Source organism: Fundulus heteroclitus, unplaced genomic scaffold (assembly GCF_011125445.2).
Source record: "Fundulus heteroclitus isolate FHET01 unplaced genomic scaffold, MU-UCD_Fhet_4.1 scaffold_116, whole genome shotgun sequence".
Lineage (NCBI taxonomy): Eukaryota > Metazoa > Chordata > Actinopteri > Cyprinodontiformes > Fundulidae > Fundulus > Fundulus heteroclitus.
In genome coordinates this window covers 438,552-455,217 of record NW_023396529.1, presented here as the reverse complement: position 1 = coordinate 455,217, position 16,666 = coordinate 438,552, and positions in this window count along the sequence as shown.

Below are 16,666 nucleotides of genomic sequence, written 5' to 3'. Positions count from 1 at the left end.
GTTGCGTCACACCTCAACCCGCCTCAAAGCCAACGCTGACTGGACGTTCGTTTGGTGAACGGCTCCAAATTTTCTTCAACGGAAAGTAGCCAGACTGATCTGCGAGTGAAACCTTGAAAGCTCGCGAGATCAGGATGGTCTCACGAGGCTAATATAACAGTATATGGACACAAAATAATGTGATTCATCTTTCAAAACATGTTAAAAAAAATGTTGAAAAACGTGATCTTGGGTTTACAATTGCATTAATTATTATATTTGTTTTTAACATTTACTTAAACATTATGTTTTAAAACAATGAAATTACCCATAAAGATGGTAAATTAACATTATAAAATGAATAATAATGCTTAAATTTACAGAAATGTGCTATTAGTTGGTTTTAATGGCATTATTTTATGTAAAAAAGCTGTATATTACTTTTTATTAGATGTAAAGTAACAGTATACAACAGTATTTTTATTAATCTTTCAAAACTTAGGTGTAAATTTAGTTTTTTGTTTTCTTTTACATTGATTTCCTGAATATTTAACAGACTTTCAACTAAAACTATAATCACCTAATAACACCAGAATTATTTAAATTTTAAATGGTTTAAACCGGTTTTTGGCTAGTGGGAAAAGGGGCTTAAATGAACTGTTGTGCTTGAATGAGACTAAGCTGAACAACAATAGCCATAATTTCCCATTCTCTGTATTTTTATTTAACTGTAACCATTATTACAGCAATATTCAAAAAAATAAAAACAATTAAATTAAAATGACTGGTTCTAAAACAAAAAAAGGTAAAAAGAAAAAGTTGTTACCAATTTACAGTAACATTTCCATAACCTGGGTCAAGTAATCATACATCCAAAAGGCATCCATAACTTGGCCAAGTAATCCACATCATTGATAACAAAGCTACATAACAGCTTATGTGAAACCTCACTGGATATTAATCCATAACAGTCTGTAACTTGGACAAAGTATCCATAACTTGTGAGCCCCAAAGAAAATTAATATTCTACCCTTTGTTCCACACTGGCAGTTTATCACACAATCAATCTATTGGTACCATTCTACAGGGCCTCAGCTTTTCAGAAGAGGTCAGGCACTTGATTTAAGTCAAAGTATGTGGACACAGGGGCATTTTAAATAGGCAATGTGCAATTTTGAAGAAAAACAAAAAGGGGGGCGACTCGCACTGGGAGATAATATATATATATTATCTTATTTTGATGTATTAAATTGACTAGTGCTGTCTTACCTCTGTAAGAACTCCAAAGTTGATGCCTGGGCTGCTGGGTAAGATATGTTCATACAGTAGTACGAACCAAACATCAGCATAAAAGCATCACTGAAGATTCTGATGTGGCCATTCACAATGGTCTGGTCCACAGACAGCATTAAATTCTCCGCTGCCAAAGTCGAGTTTCCTGTTGTGTACAAGGACAAGAGAAAAGAGGAACATTTTGTGATAAACGGAGACAAAAGACCGCAACTTCCAACAACTATGATTTCAAGTCTCTCACTTTTTGTTGGCCGGTTTTCCATTTCCAGCTTTCTGATGATCTCAGATGGAATTTTCTGCCAAGGAATTTGAAATTTAAAATGCCAGCTGTAATCAGACTTTCGACGAGGTGTGATATCCACACTTGAACTACTTGTTGACCGCGGTGAACTTGTAGTTTCTAAGCTGTAACCACCTGATGAGAATACAGAAATAATACCCAAAAAAATGGGTTGTGGATGCACGTATGGAAAATTCTCCTCAAAATACCGTTTTCTGTTGTACTCTGTGGAAAGGGAGGAGCTGCAGGATCCATGAATATCAACATTATCTAGGGTCTCCAAAACATCTTCAATTTCAGTCTCAGATAGTTCAGTTTTTGTTTGAAGAGATGCTTTCAGTTGACTTTATGTGTGCTGCAGGCACATTCCATTAAGACTATTAATTTCTTCTACGATCGACTGGATTGTAGAGGAAGGGATAAGTTGTTTGGCCTGTAGTTTCATATAAAACATGCACAGATTTCTCATGTACAAACTTTCCATTTGTGCAAGGTCTGGGACATCTGCCTCAGGCTCATCAACAGCTGACCCTTTATCTGGCAACAGAGGACTGAGACTCACTAGGAACTGAAAGAGGACAGTATGCACCAGAGATATGCAGAGCTGTGGGATTTTTGTGCTTCCTAGATAGGTGGGCTGTAAAAGATGAGGTCACTGAAAATGTTTTATCACAGTTTTTAAATGGGCATTGCACTACCTCTCTTCTTGAAGTGTGAGATTTTAGGTGACAGAGAAGGTCTTTAAGGTCATTCAACTGTTTCTGACAATGTGGAAGTTGACATAGAAAGGGTGCTTGCAAAGTTTGACACTGCAGCGCGTTAGATGAGTGTTGATGATGGCGGTAAACATGACATTTAAAAGCATTGTTATTTCTGAACTGAAACTCACAACTTTTCATATTCAACACGCATACTGATAATGTGGTTCATTTTTATGAAGCCCTTGATGCATCACATACCCTTTTAGGGTATTCACTGAAGCACCACAACTACGACAGGTGTACTTTTTTGACATCCTTAACTGCAGTGCAGTACTCACCTTTTCAGTTTACTCCATAAAATCTACTCAAATCACTTATCTGCAGAAAGAAAAAAAAAATATGAATCATGAAATTTGCCAAAATAGAAATAAATGCTATTGGTTGTAAAATAGTTGACCTAAACGGTGTTAGCCAATCTACCCCCAATAAAGATGATTGTTAATTTATCATTTACATATTTTTCCATATTGTTTTGAATTTAATGTTGACCAGTGACTAGTGTTGAAAGACAACTAAGAAAGAAAGTAACTGGTTGAAATAAACCATTACCAAATCTCAGTATAATTTATAAAAAGCGTATTAGGTCGAGTATGATTTTTTTTACCCAGTGTATTATTGATGTTAGAAAAATTTCAAAACCAAATTTTGAAAGTTACATGAAATTAAGCTTCCTATCCTAGCCAAATATACATTGATTTCAAGTCATACAGTGAAAGTTGTGGCCAAAAATCTAGTGAAAATGTAGAAGAGGCAAGAGGGTTAATAATCGATTATTGTTCATTGTTGCAGCTCTAAACAAATGTTCGTCTTTCTCTCCGCCTGTGTCAGTTAGATCACAAAAGCAAACGTAATGGCTCACTGTTAAGTGGTAAGCCAACGTTAGTGGCTGGTCGTGACAACGTTGATGAAACAAAACGAAGCATCTTAACATATTTAAAAAAAAAAAAGATGAAACTTCGTGTAAGAGAATGAGAGCGGGAGAGTGCGCGGGGCATAGCAAGAAAGGCTGCATGTATTAGTTAAGTCGCGCGAACAGGTGTTGTGCGCAATTGTGTTCCCCCGTGAAAATCTGTTCCCCATGTCTCGGAAGCGCGCTTTGCAGCCGTTTTCACTGCGCTTCCAATTGATTTCTCGGTAAAACAACTCCTATAATCATTTCAAGGTTGTAGCATTCAGTTTAATCGGCAGCTGATTACACCCCCCACCACCGCCCCCCCACCCCCCGCGAGCCGATGTCCGGGCCCCGCGGGTAGGGATGTTTTTTTCGGGTTGAACTGTTGTGAAGGCCGACCGCACAAGTGTACCCAGCGCACACATTTCTCCTTGGCAGTCTTGACTTTCGGGATTTTAATGAAGAAAACATCCTTCATATGCGGCCTATCAGCGTACATCGAGTCGCTGTTGCACGTTCCATAACAACAATGTTTAAAAAGCATGGTTAGGAGACGTCTTAGACTTGGAATAAGCAGTCGTTTTACCGAGCGAAACCAAGGGTAATGTACAGCTCTTTTACAGCGAAAGCGCGGAGGACAACGCAAGTTTGCCCTACCACGTGATATGACGTCACGTTCAAAAAATAGCTCGCTTGCGGAACGCCATTAACGTATCTATTTGAAATAGCGGGGACATAGGCTATTTGAGATGTTGAAAATGTGATGGAGGCGTACTGTAAACTAAACTAAAACTAGTAAACTACCACACAGTTGCTGAACTTGTGTTATTTCAGCTTTCAGCAAAGTTTAAACCAAAGTCCTATACCTAGCTAGCGAACATAGCAGTTCCCATTCACGTTTAGTTCACTGTGCTAACGTTAGCTAGCTGGCTAGCTAGCGAATTTATTCCGTGCCCAAGAGAGTGTTTCATCGGCATCACACACAAGTAATGATAATAAAAATAGTACACAATATATAGTTACACAACGTGAAGACGCCAACGGTCATGCTTTTGTCATCATAGTTAGCTAACATGTCCACATGCTAGCGGATTTGGTGCTGACTGAGTCGGCTGAGAAGCATGATGGTAAATAAACCTAATGCTACTCAGCTTCAGTTTGATACTTGCCTTCTAGCTCCGTCCTTCCTCCAGCCTTGACATCGGGCATTAGCTGCTGTTCACTCGAAGACGACCAACGGGAACCGCCGCGCAACGTTGTTGGGTTGACACCGGTTTAGTGTTAGCAAAGATTCTGGGACGTCTTCTTCTTCTTCTTCTCAAACAGATCCTGTTGACCAACCCAAACGGGACCCGCGCTTTTCACAAATGAGTTGTCGCGTTGTTGTCATCACGTTGTTCCATTCAGGTGCCGTGACACGTTTTTTGTTTTTTTTTGGTGCGTGCAGGGAGACGTTGTAGCATGTCTCCTGATTAAATGTGTTTTGTTCAGACATGCTGTAACATAATTCAAGACCTTGCGATTTACATTGTTTGGATTTATATATAAATAAACAATAGCCTACAGTGTGGCCCTGCAATGTTTCATACTTTCTATTACTTTTTATTCCTATAAATTACATCAGATGAAAAGCATGTAGGCCTAGTTTATGTGGTTTTATCCTGGTATTGGCCTCCTTAACTTTCCTGTTTAGATGACCTTTGAAACTAAATGTTAAAATAATGTTAATACATGTTACCATCTAGGAAATTGCAGTAATTGTAGTTATTTTTAATGAAAACATTAGTCAATTAACAAAGAAATTATAGTAAAATTACTAATTAAATAGTTATTTTACTTTTAATTTCTCAGTAACTTTAAATGATTTTTTACTTTTTTTACAGTTTTAAAGTTAAAATTTACAGTTTATTCCCTTAAATAACAGCGAAATATTTGTGAAATTACGATATATTTGTGAACGTATTTTAACAATAAATACATGGATTTCTAATAGGGTTTTATTGTAAAAGAACAGGAATATTGTGTGTTTTCACAGTTACAGTGATTTCATGTTAGTTTACATTTGACATGTAAAATCACAGTTTTTTTTGTAAATTAAATGGTATTTTAAAAATACAGACAAAATCCGTAAAATAAACAGTAAAATTCTGTTATATTACACATTTTTTTACAGTGTAGTGCTTACAATTAATGGACAGCCAGTTACTCTTTTTGCGATCCAGGATCCTGTAAAACATGTATAACAGAAAATGTAGGATTAAAAGCATCTAAAATGCCCATTTTTGTAAAATCAGCAAAAGGTCAAACGTTCCAAGAATAGATGTCAAAAGCATTAGAAAAATCTCTTTGGAATTTGTTGGAGCAGGGATTCCCAAAGTGTGATGCGCACACCCCTGGGGGTGGGAGCTGCCACTTGATGGTGCGTGAGAGGCAAAATGTAATGGCGGTCTGACCGTGTTTTTTCCCCACACAATAAAGACACGTGAATAAACATTTCCTTTGTAAAAGTTAAAATCAAAAACTGTAAATTTAATAAATAAATAAACATGTATTCACACGAAAATGTATGTATTTAGATGATGAGATGAAGTCTTCTTCTACGCTTCATTTTAAAATTAAATATAGAAGACGTTATCTTGTTCTACAGATTGTGCTGCCTATGTACACCTAGCCTTTGGCCTCTATTTAAATCATCTCGCAAATATGCTCAAATGAATGAAATCAGGGAAACTGTCAGGTGAGACATCAAAGCTCAAAGTCAGTGGTGAAGGAAGAGAGGAACCAAGAGAGAATGAGAAATCCGAGGCAACAGAGGTGAGAATTGCAATGGATGCGGGAGAAGAAAACAAAAGCAATCAGAAAATCTATCTCTCTATCTCTCTCCTCTTCTTCACGTCGTTTATGTCAGGAGAGAAAAAAATTGAATTCAGGCCAAAGGTTTTATTTACAAGATTAAACTGGGTGGCATGGCCTCTCTATCGATTGCGTAGCACCTACAAACAACGCTGCCCATGCTGCCGTGAATCTGAACCGCTACAAGCACTGATGCACATATCCCGCTGCCACCACCGCTGCTGCTGGTGTGAAAATTGGTGGTAGACATGATTTCTTGACTATGTTCATGCACCGAGATGTAATAGTTTTCATTGTGATTCAGACAGGTGCAGTTCATTTTACAGATGCAGTTTGCAGCACGTATTCAGATTGAAACAGGGAAACCGAGCGATGGGCATGTTTACCTGCTGGATGTAACCGCTATGAAACAATCAGGAAATAACTTTTTATTTCTCTGATTAATAACAGCTTTTTCATGGCCGGCACTCTGTTATTGTTATTCTTTACAGCTCTACCAAAGTAGACTCTCTCTCGACATCGAACACAAATCAAATTAAACTATTTTGTGTTTCTCTTTTGCAGCGTAAATTATGGGTCAGACTCAGATTTAAAAGCTTGTGCATGAAATAAATAAAGTGAGAACACACACACAGGTAGATTATCAGAGTTTAGTCCGTGAATCTACCTGGATAATATCTGCTTCAGGGACTTTTCAGGTTGTCTGTGGAGGTTTGACCGATCTGATTGTCTCTTTCTTTCTCTGGCTCCAGGCTGAGCCATCAATGGATTTTATTTCCATAACCTTTATTATGATGGTTGTGTTAGTCTAAGTGCAACTTTCTTTTTTTAATGTGTGTTCTGGTCTTGAGCATGATTAAACATAACATCTTTAAAATGGCTATAATAAAGCTTGTTGCATTTTTTTAAATTAGTTTTTTTGAAGATTGGGTTCGTCAACCCAGTTGGGACACAGAAGAGAGTGCACAGCTAAAAAAGTTTGGGAACCGCTGTGTTAGAGGACCGAGCTGTAAACACTGGAGAGTTGGAAACACAATCCTTCCCCTCTGTTTAGTGAAGGCTGTTTTTTTTTTTACCAAGATGGTAAAACTATTGGAATGTCTTTTTGTCCATCCAGACCGTCACCAGTTTTGAAATGGTCTTCCGTCCCCTTTCATTCGTTCTTATGCTGCGTTGTATGGTTGCTTTGGAGAGTTTTCCACACCCCGAGCAGATGGAAAAAGCAATGGCATTTTCAACAACCATCTTTCTCCTCTATTTATTCCTGTTTATTTATTTCTGCTACACTGCTCCTGATGTAAAAACATTTGGCTGCACATATGCAAATCTGCTTTGCTCCACATCAAGACGTGACATTTCTGAAATGTGAAATAAATTGATATGGCCCAATTAGATTGAAGGTGCAGTTGGCTCACCACCCTATCCCACCCTCAGCCTCTCGCCTCATTGCAAATTACTTTACATTTGCCTGCTCCCATCCAGAGCTCTTAATTATATGGTGTGGTGTGGTGCCTTTTTGCTGCAGCAGTGAGGAGCTACCAAGAGCTGCTATGTGGCAGTTAGCTGCCACAGCTAGGACACAGCTAAAAGCTTATCCCGGCAGGGGAGAGGAGTGGAGCTGAGGGAGAGAGAGCAGGCTAAGCCAGTGCTTGAACAAAGAAGAAGCCCTCAGGTTGCTTGATAGAGAACTTGCATCCTTGTAAAAAATCAATCCAGAAACAATTGTAGAAAAGGAACAGTGCAGAGTACACCTGAGTACACTTTTTTCATTAAGACATAAAACACACATTTATATGCTTTGTTATAAACTTATTAAGCAGAAAAACAAAGGAAATATAGCTGCTACACAAATGTATTAACCGGTATTAACCGAAGGAGAAATTTTAATATTGCAGATTTTTTGCGATTTTGAATTTTTGAAAAATAAACTTTAAAGAGAAAGTAGAACTGCAAGCAGTTATCAATGGGTTCCAAGCCCAACCCAGCAAGTCCCCCTTTGGCTCCGCCCCTTCCAGCACATTGTCCAAATTGGATATTTTTAGGACAATGCTGATTTGCTAAGGCTTTGGCCACCACAAATTCCTTTACTCAGTTCCTTCACCAAAGCATGGGCTAGCTAATAATCTAACGGTCTAGGCCAAACAACGACATTAGCTTACTGTGCATGTTGAATATCATCATAACTGTACTTACCAGGAATGAGGTACAGTGCTCATACTGACTGTTTGTATTTTGTCTTGACCACTAAACTACAAAAGTAAGTTTGGTAATATTTGATGCACAGTAGACCTAAAAACGCTTCCGAGCATTTTGTTCACCTATTAAACAAACAGACATCCACTTGCTCTCTGTATGTTTTGCACAGACAGTAACTTGGAACACAATTATTTAAGTTTTAAAAAAGTGATTTTTAAATAGAAGTATAGTTTTGTGGTACATGTTTTAGTGGACATATAACATTGTAGATGTAGTTTTAGTATTGTTAAGTATAAAGTGTTAACAAGTTTACTGCAAAGAAAAAGTGTGTTTAATAATCATGGTACCGATTTAAGAACATATTTTTTGTAGCATGTTAGACAAAATGAAAAATTTGTGTAAAAGCTGCAAACAGGTAATATTGGGCATAAATTTTTGCAAATTTACAAAGTGCAACTATTTTTACTTTTTGAAGGATTAAACCACATAAGAATTTAGGAACTAACTATTAACAATATTATGGGGTAAGATAGCTTTCTAAATAGATTTGTACATAAAAGGATAGTTGTGTCCATATCAGTCAGAAGTTGTGCATAACAAACATTTGTAAACTCATAATAATTTAAATCACATTCAAAAGATACAACATACGGTTTTAAATAGTTACAACTTCAATAACTAATAAATACAAATTTCAAGTTTAAATTTGTGCTTTACTCTTTATGAACACAAACAGCAGCGGCTGCTTGAGAATACGGATTTTTTCTTTGAGAATACGAATTCACAACAGTGGTCTGACGTCACTTTCCAAGGCTGGTTAATGGAGCACAGAGTGCGAAGATAGGAGCCGCGCATGCGTTCTTCAGACTGACCGTCTCAGAATGCACCGGGGCTGCAGATTCATTCCGGACAGCGCAGAGCTCACAGTGGTAAGTTAAACACTCCCTTTTCTGCTGCTGCTGTTCTTCAAAAGTACGTTTTCAGGTAGTTTGAAGCGAGAACATTATACTTTTAAGCTTCCCTATGTGGCCTGTTTACAGAGTTAGTGCGTAATTTTAATAAAAAGTCCGACGTTGAGCGTCTGTGCCAACTGGTAGTTTTCTTCTGACTGATATGGACACAACTATCCTTTTATGTACAAATCTATTTAGAAAGCTATCTTACCCCGTACAATATACTTAGGTTTAATTTTTTTAACATGCAAATTCTTTTTGTTCACAGAAGTGAACAAGGTGGAAATGTAAGTTTTGTGCGTTCTCCTCTGATGGACAAAGAAGAATACTACAACATTATAAAGAGCATCATCAACATCATTGGAGGTGTTCAGGATTTGTCTGTATTTATGAAGACTGTTTGGACAAATTTCTAACCCAAGTTTAACTTAAAAGACAATTAAAAGAACAATTAAAAGAACATGCAAAAGAAGATCATACAGTTGTGACTAAGTTATGCTGTGATTTGTGTACATCCTCAAAGCCTAGTATTATTAGGCGCCCGCCTATGCATTGAAAATGCATGGCGGAGGCCTTATGCTATGCACCTAATAAGGGTTTCTTTTTTAATATTATTATTATTGTTTTTTATTCTTCCGTCACCGTTAAAACAGCCCGAACCGTAGGCTGTACCCCCACGAACTATATATCAAAACGTGCGTCTCGACGCCGCAAAGTGTGCTATTTGTACTTGACGCCATTTAAAGTTACCGTGGTGACAAAATCAACCAAAAACCACTTCTCAAAACCACTTCCTAGACACAGTTGACCTCTCAAAAATGCAGAGCTCAGCATGGCACTTTTTTTTGGTACAGGGGTTTAGGTGTTGGGCTGGTGCACCAAAGGTCGCAGGTTCGCAACCCGCTGGGGGTACCGAATATTTTTTTTTCTTTTTTACAAGTAACAAATAAATAATTTGAACAACTGATATAAATGAATGAATGATGAAAAAATTGCAACAGCAAGAACTACCCCCTGGCCAATACAGCACCACTCACCTGTGGGAAATGGCACTACACACCATTCTTGTCAAATGTTGAGTTCTGGGCCCAGATTTGGTGAGGCTTAGTTGCTAAAGGAGGCCGATCTGACACATGGCCTTTGGTGAGCTTTGGTGACATTAAATACTGGCACCCTTTTTGAGGAACTTCCCAGTACAGGAATTGGACCAAACTAACAGAGTACAATCACCCGGTGATACTGGACACAACCATGTTAGCGGCTAACGCTTAGCATGTTGCTAACCGGAAGTAGCTCTAGGAAGGTCTCACCAACTTCTGCTTCACAGAGTTTGTACTTCCTTTAGTAGTTTGTAATTGCCTTTAACATTTTTATTCACATATTTAATTTTTTTCATGCTACATTGAAGTATTTAATCATGTTTTAATAACACCAATTTTCCATGCTGCTTGGATGCAGACCTTCTCCTGTCGGCTGTTTTTTTTGGTGAGGCTTAGTTGCTAAAGGAGGCCGATCTGACACATGGCCTTTGGTGAGCTTTGGTGACATTAAGTATTGGCACCCTTTTTGAGGAACTTCCCAGAACAGGATTTGGACCAAACTAACAGAGTACAATCACCCGGTGATACTGGACACAACCATGTTAGCAGCTAACGCTTAGCATGTTGCTAACTGGAAGTAGCTCTAGGAAGGTCTCACCAACTTCTGCTTCACAGAGTTTGTACTTCCTTTAGTATTTTGTAATGCCTTTGACATTTTTATTCACATATTTCATTTTTTCATGCTACATTGAAGTATTTAATCATGTTTTAATAACACCAATTTTCCATGCTGCTTGGATGCAGATCTTCTCCTGTTGGCTGGTTTTGACGAAGACAAATTCTTTTCACACTCAGAAGATTTGATTTAAAATCCCCAACAATAAGAGCCTACGACCAAGGAACTCGGAAGCTTTGCCTTTGACGGTTACGCGCACCACCAGGCGGGCGCCTTCTTCAACTTCTTCAGAAGTTGAACGATTCTAGTTAACAGATGTTTTGCTAATTTCAAGACTTGTTTGAGGAACAAGGAAAGAGTTAAATGTCCATTTGCAGATTGCTTTTTCAAGTACTGTCAACATATACCGCTGATAGAAGTGGCTATCACAGTTTTTCCACCCGAAATAGTTTAAAACCAGAACTTTTTGTAAACCATACACATGCAAATGCCATGCTAGAAGATTAATGTGTTTCTGATACTCAGGGATCACCTTCAAATGGTTCAGTACCTGAGGTTGAACCTAATTTTGAGGCATGGAAGTTGAAATGCTGACTGCTGATCAGACATAAAGGCCATCTGCAGGATTACTTCCCTTTGGACGTTCATGACATCAGAGATGTGTCCACTGACCTACTGCGCCATCTACTGTCTTAACCTCAAGTACCCACAAAATATGATGTACTCCTTTTAGTTCCAGCAGATGGTCATCATGAACCAGATTGATAATTAAACCAGAACAATGCTCAGCAAGAGTCCATGGACTAAGAAATGAACCGCTTAGATATTACACGTAAAGATTTGAACTTTTGTTCAATTAACACAAATGTATTTTGATTGTTCAAGTTGAGGAAGGTTTTATGTACATGCTTCCCCATGTATACAACTTGCTTCCTTTCTCCCTCGCTCACATTTTCTCTCCTCCCCACGACCCCATCTTCTCTTATTCCAAATGCAAATCATGTTGTTTAAGTTTATATAAACATGTGCTCAGGGGCGACAGTGGTGCAAGAATTAGGGAGGTTGTCCTGTTACTGGCAGGTTGCCGGTCAATCCCCTGATCTGACTGTCTCAGTCGTTGTGTCCTTGGCAGGGCCGTGCAGAGACCACTGAAGGGGCAGGTGCTCATTTGACTTAATTCTAGTGCTGAATATTAGTACAAATTTAACATAACTCTTACATTTCAAAGTGCCATGATGTATTACAAAATAGTTAACAGATATACAGTAGATCCAAATAAAATGATGGAACACAACACCACATGTATGTTTATTCAATCTTTTATTACAATCAGAATTACACTCAGCAGGACTCCTTTGATTAGAGGGAGGTATAGAGATATTCCAACCTGCATAGGAGAAAAATATGTCAATTAGAAACCTAAACCAAATATATTTTGTTTTTACACAATTACACTGCTAAAAATATAAACAGTGTTGGCACAATACAATCTGATATTGCACTGTAATAATGGCCCTAACATTAAATAAAGTAGCCAGGATGTTCTGTACTTACAGTGGTGGTGAAGATGGCCTGTTCAGATCAGCACAGCTGTATCCACTTTAACATCAAACTGCAAAAACAAAATGGAAAGTGATACATTACTTTAGAGTTACCTGTCAACATCAGAAAACAAAGCCAAACCGACCCCTGAACTGTAGGTTAAACCTTTTCTATTTGTGTGTGTGTATGTGTGTGTGTGTGTGTGTGTGTGTGTGTGTGTGTGTGTGTGTGTGTGTGTGTGTTCATGTTTTATTAGTACATATATACATTTCTTCTTTCTCCCCAATCTATTGTGTCTTCTTTCCTGTCTCATCCTCCATGTGTCGATTGTAACTCTGCATTTTGTTAATTCTGACTCTTGTCTTCCTTCCCTCTGTTCTCCCTGTGTTGTCAACATTCTGTCTGATCAAAACTGTATGAAATTGAAATGGATATGTGAATTGCTTTTCTAAGGTAGATTTTTGACTAGAATTTTAATGCAGTTAAGAGAGGAATTTTGAGGAGCTTCAAGATATCAAAATGCCACGTTAAACACGTCATCTGTTGCACAATCATTTGATGTTATCTAGTTATACTAAGCTGATGCGTACCTCAGAGGGACTGTTTAACCTGAAAAAAGATAAAAAAAGATGTGCAAAAACAAATCTAACCATGATGTAAACATCTGAATATGATTGCTCGGCTGGGTCAGTGTGTTCTGGCCTTGTCAGGGACTGGAGCACGAAAAGAATATCAGATGATGTCCTCAGGAGGGGTGAAAGGGAACTCTTAACAATTGTTGGACACAAAGTGTCTGTGATCTGATCAACCAAATGTAGCCTGCTCATATAATAAATGTACACTTAGATTGTAAATACAATGAAGGGCTTACCACTTAGAGGATTTTGTGTTTCATTTATAGAGTTGTGGTCTGTTAAGCATGATGGTAAAACAATGTCTGGGACGAAGTTACCGGCTTTAGCAAAATGATGGGCGCTTCAGATCTGAAGAGTTAAAATTCAATTTTTTTTCTGTATAACTCAATTATTGATCTTGACTTTGTTTTAGGCAGTGTTCTCGATGTGCTGAATTATGGAGAAAAACTATTATCATTGCAAAAAACACTAGAAGCTCAGAAACTTTAAGAGAAAATCATTGCTTGTGCTGATGAATAATTGTGTTAGACAAAGTGTAAATCAGTTCATCTTAAAGTTTTACCTCAGACCAACTGAGGTTTTGAAGATTGTATATATTTCAATTCAATTCAATTATATTTTATTTATATAGCGCCAATTCATGAAACATGTCATCTCAAGGCACTTTCCAAAGTAAAATTCAATCAGATTATACGGGATTGGGTCAGATTATACAGATTGGTCAAAAAGTTCCAATCTAAGGAAACCCAGTAGATTGCATCAAGTCTTGACAAGCAGCATTCACTCCTCCTGAAGAAGCATAGAGCCACAGGGACAGTCGTCTGCATTGTCCATTGCTTTGCAGCAATCCCTCATACTGAGCAACCATGAAGCGACAGTGGAAAGAACGCCCCCCCCCCCGCCTTTAACGGGAAGGAAAAACCTCCAGCAGAACCAGGCTCAGTGTGAACGGTCATCTGCCTTGACCGACTGGGGGTTAGAGAAGACAGAGCAGAGACACAACAAGAGTACAATAAAAAGCACAGAAGCACACACTGATCCAAGAATCTGTTCTACATTATATGGTAAACTAACTATTCGGTATTTGAACTCAAGACAGTGATTTAGAACTATGTAGAAATGTTTGTTTGTTCAACTACTTAAAGAAAAAAAGTAAAGAAAGTGATATTGATGATGTTTAATATTTTATTGTTTTGACCAAACAATAATGATTAATTTTTCCTGTATTCAAAATGTGTAATATTTTTTTGATTTAACTCAAAGTATCTGTCAGGATGCAGCTTGTAGGCTGCATGCTGAGCCTCTCTCCCTCCCTCTCCTTCCTGCGCAGCTTGATCGGTTTCACCTGACAGGCTGCAATTAACCTCCAACTGCTTCCACCTGGTTCCACCCTTATTTAAACTCACCTCTTTCTGCTCTCGTCGCCGGTCCGTAGTGTTCACTCCTGCTCAGTCTCAGCCAGTATTCAATGTCAGCGCTGTTTTGTTGCAGTCAGCCTGAAGAACGTTGCTTCTACTTGGTTTTTGTTCAAGTCACTTCTCTCAGACTCTGCTCAGCTCTACTCCATCGGACGCTCTCAAGTTCTGCAACTCAGTTCCACGCTCTCAAGTTCTGCAACTCAGTTCCACGCTCTCAAGTTCTGCAACTCAGTTCCACGCTCCCAAGTCCTGCAACTCAGTTCCACGCTCTCAAGTTCTGCAACTCAGTTCCACGCTCTCAAGTTCTGCAACTCAGTTCCACGCTCCCAAGTCCTGCAACTCAGTTCCACGCTCTCAAGTTCTGCAACTCAGTTCCAAGCTCTCAAGTTCTGCAACTCAGTTCCACGCTCTCAAGTTCTGCAACTCAGTTCCACGCTCTCAAGTTCTGCAACTCGGTTCCACGCTCTCAAGTTCTGCAACTCGGTTCCACGCTCTCAAGTTCTGCAACTCGGTTCCACGCTCTCAAGTTCTGCAACTCGGTTCCACGCTCTCAAGTTCTGCAACTCAGTTCCACGCTCTCAAGTTCTGCAACAGTTCCACGCTCTCCGGTTCCACAGCTGTTCCACGGTCTCAAGTACTCCGCTCCTGAGTTTCCTCCCGGTCAGTCTCCCCGCGCTCCTCCTGTCAGCCAGCTTCTGCACCCTTCATCTCCGTCCATAAAGACTCTGGTTCCTCTCGTCATTAACCCTCCATTCTGTACAATAAAACTCACTTCAAGAACAAGCTCTGTGTGTGCGTGCTGTGTCCGGGTTCATCCAAAGACAAATCATGACAGTATCAAGTTGAGAAAACAAATGATAAACAGTTCAATCTACGTTTACATCTTAAAGACCTACATTAAGATAACAACAATGCAGTACAATCAACTTTTTAAACTTAAGTTTCTGAGTTGCAACAACAATAGTATTGCAACTCAGAAACAGTACGTGAGTTAACAGCACGTGGACTTTCATTTGCAACTATAATTGACTTGAAACGTCTAAAGGCCCATTCATACCTCACGTAAAAGACGGATACGGATACGTGTGGAGTGTTTCGTACGTTCTAACCGTCGATTTCGTCCGTACTTTGACACGAAAATTGGGAGCTTACGCTTACGGACGAAACGGATCAATACGGAGCAATACTACCGGAAACGGTGGGGGCGCTATTGAGTTTGTAGTACAAAATGTCAACAAAATCACAAAGAAGGTTGTAATTCTGGGCTTTAAACAATGGCGGGATTCGAGGAACAACTTGCGGAGCTTGTCCGCAACTACCCACACATATGATGTGTCGTGTCCGGGGCACAGGGACAAACAAAAAGTTTACCTACGGAGCAAATACAACAAAATCACGTATTGGACCGTCGCCGTGTTTGATCAGTGACGAATCATTGGCGCTCAGCACTGCCACCTAGAGGACATATTGGTTATTGCGCACCTCAACGGACGGAGGTATGAAGGAGTCAACGGATAGAACGTACGGACAGAAATATGGACGTGCAGGCCAAACGTAGGGTATGAATGGGCCTTTACAGTGTATGCACAGATATTAGGCTGATGACGATTTTTACCATATTGTGTTTTTAAATGCATATTTTCTAACACCAAAATGTGTTAACTTCAGTGCTTAATGAATTGAGGCATATCAGGTGTTACCTTTGTGTACAATGAGGGAAGTTGTTGCATAAGGAAATCAACACTCTATATCAGTGGTGTCCAAACATTTTGCTACATGGGCCAAAACGGTCAAGTTGAAGGTGATTGAGGGACACACCATTTTGATTTATTTTTTTCTGTGCAAAATATTTCCTTTTTACTTGATCAACTATAAAGTACAATATTTTGATATAGTAAAGAAGTCAGATTTCTTGTCAGGAATGGCTTTTGGAGTGGACCCAAGTGAAATTAGACAGGCAGAAGCAGGATGGTGAGTTGAGAAAGTTAATAAAAAAAGAAAAACTTACATTTAGATGGGCATATTCAATATGTTGGATTGTCTGGTGCCAATATATAATGCTTGCTCCAATAAAATACTCTTGACTTATCTTTTGACTCTTGATATGCTAGAGTGTGTAGTGGAGGATAAACAAGACCACAGCCAGTT